General features: G+C 45.7%; 1 long non-coding RNA gene across 7 annotated transcripts; it reads right to left on the bottom strand.

Annotated features, from left to right (window-relative positions):
* Window positions 1-1,022: 1,022 nt before the first annotated feature.
* Window positions 1,023-2,108, bottom strand: LOC115198020 (uncharacterized). 7 transcript variants are annotated; one of them, XR_003879136.1, is made up of 6 exons: window positions 2,036-2,108; window positions 1,864-2,001; window positions 1,727-1,806; window positions 1,350-1,555; window positions 1,178-1,246; window positions 1,055-1,120 (listed from the first exon to the last, which is right to left on the bottom strand). It is a non-coding gene; the product is annotated as an uncharacterized LOC115198020 (long non-coding RNA). The 7 variants fall into 7 exon arrangements; XR_003879134.1 differs by having other exon boundaries at window positions 1,023-1,223; window positions 1,727-1,829; XR_003879132.1 differs by having other exon boundaries at window positions 1,023-1,246.
* Between the last annotated feature and the right edge of the window lie 2,975 nt (window positions 2,109-5,083).

The following is a 5,083-nucleotide window of genomic DNA, read 5'->3' as shown; positions in this document are numbered from 1 at the left end:
CACTACTTTTGACCAGGGGCCAATGGGCACTCTATCCCCTACATAGTGCACTACTTTTGACCAGGGGCCAATGGGCACTCTATCCCCTACATAGTGCACTACTTTTGACCAGGGGCCACATAGGGAGCCGTGGAAAAGGGTTCCATTTGAGACTGTGTGTGCCTGGTCGTAGTGTTGTTAATATAACCTGGTCGTTAATCTAACCTGGTTGTAGTGTTGTTAATGTAACCTGGTCATAGTGTTGTTAATCTAACCTGGTCGTTAATCAAACCTGGTCGTTAATCTAACCTGGTTGTAGTGTTGTTAATCTAACCTGGACGTTAATCTAACCTGGTCGTTAATCTGACCTGGTCTTACAGTTGTTCCGATAACCTGGTTGTAGTGTTGTTAATCTAACCTGGTCGTAGTGTTGTTAATCTAAGCTGGTCATAGTGTTGTTAATCTAACCTGGTCGTAGTGTTGTTAATCTAACCTGGCCGTATTGTTGTTAATCTAACATGATCGTAGTGTTGATAATATAACCTGGTCGTTAATCTAACCTGGTCGTAGTGTTGTTCAGATAACCTGGTCGTAGTGTTGTTAATCTAACCTGGTTGTAGTGTTGTTAATATAACCTGTCCGTAGTGTTGTTAATCTAACCTGGTTGTAGTGTTGTTAATCTGACCTGGTCGTAGTGTTGTTCAGATAACCTGGTCGTAGTGTTGTTAATCTAACCTGGTTGTAGTGTTGTTAATCTAACCTGGCCGTAGTGTTGTTAATCTAACCTGCTTGTAGTGTTGTTAATATAACCTGGTCGTAGTGTTGTTAATCTAACCTGGTCGTAGTGTTGTTAATCTAACCTGGTCGTAGTGTTGTTAATCTAACCTGGTCGTAGTGTTGTTAATCTAACCTGGTCGTTAATCTAACCTGGTCGTAGTGTTGTTAATATAACCTGGTCATAGCTTTGTTAATCTAACCTGGTTGTAGTGTTGTTCATGTTTCAGTTATCCTGGAGATAAAGACCTGTTACTTTACAACCTGGTCTAGAGAGACACTACAACCTGGTCTAGAGAGACACTACAACCTGGTCTAGAGAGACACTACAGAGACACTACAACCTGGTCTAGAGAGACACTACAACCTGGTCTAGAGAGACACTATAGAGACATTACAACCTGGTCTAGAGAGACATTACAACCTGGTCTAGAGAGACATTACAACCTGGTCTAGAGAGACACTACAACCTGGTCTAGAGAGACACTACAACCTGGTCTAGAGAGACATTACAACCTGGTCTAGAGAGACATTACAACCTGGTCTAGAGAGACACTATAGAGACATTACAACCTGGTCTAGAGAGACGCTACAACCTGGTCTAGAGAGACACTACAACCTGGTCTAGAGAGACACTACAACCTGGTCTAGAGAGACACTACAACCTGGTCTAGAGAGACACTACAGAGACATTACAACCTGGTCTAGAGAGACATTACAACCTGGTCTAGAGAGACACTACAACCTGGTCTAGAGAGACACTACAGAGACACTACAACCTGGTCTAGAGAGACACTACAACCTGGTCTAGAGAGACATTACAACCTGGTCTAGAGAGACACTATAGAGACATTACAACCTGGTCTAGAGAGACATTACAACCTGGTCTAGAGAGACACTATAGAGACACTACAACCTGGTCTAGAGAGACATTACAACCTGGTCTAGAGAGACACTATAGAGACATTACAACCTGGTCTAGAGAGACATTACAACCTGGTCTAGAGAGACACTATAGAGACATTACAACCTGGTCTAGAGAGACACTACAACCTGGTCTAGAGAGACATTACAACCTGGTCTAGAGAGACACTACAGAGACACTACAACCTGGTCTAGAGAGACACTACAACCTGGTCTAGAGAGACACTACAACCTGGTCTAGAGAGACATTACAACCTGGTCTAGAGAGACACTACAACCTGGTCTAGAGAGACACTACAACCTGGTCTAGAGAGACACTACAACCTGGTCTAGAGAGACATTACAGAGACATTACAACCTGGTCTAGAGAGACACTACAACCTGGTCTAGAGAGACACTACAACCTGGTCTAGAGAGACATTACAACCTGGTCTACAGAGACACTACAACCTGGTCTAGAGAGACACTACAACCTGGTCTAGAGAGACACTACAGAGACATTACAACCTGGTCTAGAGAGACACTACAACACAAACAGAGGAGAGAAGCCAAACTCTCTCTCTCTCTCTCGTCAGAACAGAACAAGGTATGTTGTGTGGCCTGTGTTTGAACTCAGTGTCACAATGGTCACCTCAGTCCCCCCGGGGACACACACCAACCATTTCACCAACCATTTTACCGACCATTTCACCGACCATTTCACCGACCATTTCACCGACCATTTCACCGGCCATTTCACCGACCATTTCACCGACCATTTCACCGGCCATTTCACCGACCATTTCACCGGCCATTTCACCGGCCATTTCACCGACCATTTCACCGGCCATTTCACCGGCATTTTCACCGGCCATTTCACCAACCATTTCACCGGCCATTTCACCGGCCATTTCACCGGCCATTTCACTAACCATTTCACCGGCCATTTCACCAACCATTTCACCAACCATTTCACCAACCATTTCACCATCCATTTCACCGGCCTACTGTAGTTCTGTTAACGTCACTAGCTCTGTCTCTCTCATAGTAACCATAGTAACAGTGTATAACACCAGCCAATAGCAAGGCAATAACCTGACTATCATGTGACTAAACCTGCTGTGGAACTCTGGGTAGTGTAGTGTGGCCGGACCAGACTGGGATCCTGTCAGTGTATTTATCTGACTGTAGTAGTGTTCATGTTCTAGAACTGACAGGGTCAAAAGGAATGTTCTAGAACTGACAGGGTCAAAAGGAATGTTCTAGAACTGACAGGGTCAACCGGAATGTTCTAGAACTGACAGGGTCAACAGGAATGTTCTAGAACTGACAGGGTCAACAGGAGTGTTCTAGAACTGACAGGGTCAACAGGAATGTTCTAGAACTGACAGGGTCAACAGGAATGTTCTAGAACTGACAGGGTCAACAGGAATGTTCTAGAACTGACAGGGTCAACAGGAATCACTAGAATCTGTTGATCACTAGAATCTACATGACTGTTCTAGTCCAGAGTTCTGCAGGACCAGAAGACATTTTATATCCGGAGAGCACCTCGCCCTCGCCGGCTTGACCTTCAGATGCTGCAGTTCACCAGAGAGGAAGTCAGGAAGTATTGCCCTCAAGCCGTGAATACACTACAAGACATTCTAACGCCCCGGGAAAAACTCCCGTTTAAGGATCACCGTTCATTAAGTCTTGAGTCTTGTTTTCCTAACAGTGTGCTGTGCTCATATTAACAACATGGCTAACGTAAAGGATCACAGGCGTCCAGGTTCTGTGATCTTCTAGCTAGTGTCCGTCCGTCTGGCTCTAGAGGCCCTGTACAGAACAACAGTTTTATATTTCTAACATGGAGGAGCAGAGGGAGTTTTACTGAAGAGAACACCCATGACGTCACCAGGTCAGCCAGCCAGTCAACCAGTTAGCCAGCCAGCCAGCCAGCCAGCCAGTCAACCAGTCAGCCAGTAAACCAGTCAGTCAGTAACCCAGTCAGTCAGTAAACCAGTCAGTCAGTAAACCAGTCAGTCAGTAACCCAGTCAGTCAGTAAACCAGTCAGTCAGTAAACCAGTCAGTCAGTAACCCAGTCAGTCAGTAAACGAGTCAGTCAGTAAACCAGCCAGTCAGTAAACCAGTCCAGTCAGTAAACCAGTTGCCAGTCAGTAAACCAGTTGCCAGTCAGTAAACCAGTTACCAGTCAGTAAACCAGTTGCCAGTCAGTAAACCAGTTGCCAGTCAGTAAACCAGTTACCAGTCAGTAACCAGTTGCCAGTCAGTAAACCAGTCAGTCAGTAAACCAGCCAGTCAGTAAACCAGTCAGTCAGTAAACCAGCCAGTCAGTAAACCAGTCAGTCAGTCTACCAGTCAGTCAGTAAACCAGCCAGTCAGTAAACCAGTCAGTCAGTCTACCAGTCAGTCAGTAAACCAGTCTACCAGCCAGTCAGTCAGTCAGTAAACCAGCCAGTCAGTAAACCAGTCTACCAGCCAGTCAGTCAGTAAACCAGCCAGTCAGTAAACCAGTCTACCAGCCAGTCAGTCAGTAAACCAGCCAGTCAGTAAACCAGTCAGTCAGTAAACCAGCCAGTCAGTAAACCAGTCAGTCAGTAAACCAGCCAGTCAGTAAATCAGCCAGCCAGTAAACCAGTCAGTATTCTGCCAACATGTTCGTTACTCCCTAAACATACAGTATATACAGTATATTATGCATCCCAAATGGCACCCTATTCCCTTCAAAGTGCACTGCTTTAGGCTCTTAGGGCCTCTGGTCAGAAGTAGTGTACTATAGGGATTAGGTTTCCATTTGGGCCATTCCTCTACAGTTTAAACCCAGAGACATGCCCAGGCATACAGACATACTGTAGTTCTAGGAGAGTGTTTAGGAACTACAGATCCCAGCATGTTCTCTGTTACCAGACTGTGGGGATGTGGGGAGTCGATGACAGCGGATCATGGAGGAAAACGGAGACTTTTTCAATATCATATGGGTGTTCTGATTTTGTTGTTATTATTGTTGTTATTGTTGTTTACAACACATGATGTTGTTCCCCAGGAGTTCACGGTATCATATCTCCATCATATCTCCATGTCGTTGTGGTTTTGACAGAGCCCAGCCTCATCTTAGTCCGGTCCTAGATCTCTTAGACACACGACCGGTCTAGAACCAGGCTCATCCAGCTAATACAGTCGGACCCACATGTCCCTCTCAGAGTCACTTAAAGGACCGGACTGTGATTTAAAGGGCCCGTCTGGGATTCAAAGGGCCAGTCTGGGATTCAAAGGGCCAGTCTGAGATTCAAAGGGCCAGTCTGGGATTTAAAGGGCCAGTCTGAGATTTAAAGGGCCAGTCTGAGATTCAAAGGGCCCGTCTGAGATTCAAAGGGCCCGTCTGGGATTTAAAGGGCCAGTCTGAGATTCAAAGGGCCCGTCTGG

Source organism: Salmo trutta, chromosome 8 (genome assembly GCF_901001165.1).
Source record: "Salmo trutta chromosome 8, fSalTru1.1, whole genome shotgun sequence".
Lineage (NCBI taxonomy): Eukaryota > Metazoa > Chordata > Actinopteri > Salmoniformes > Salmonidae > Salmo > Salmo trutta.
Note: the sequence above shows the minus strand (reverse complement) of the source record. Positions and strands in the feature narration are given on the sequence as shown.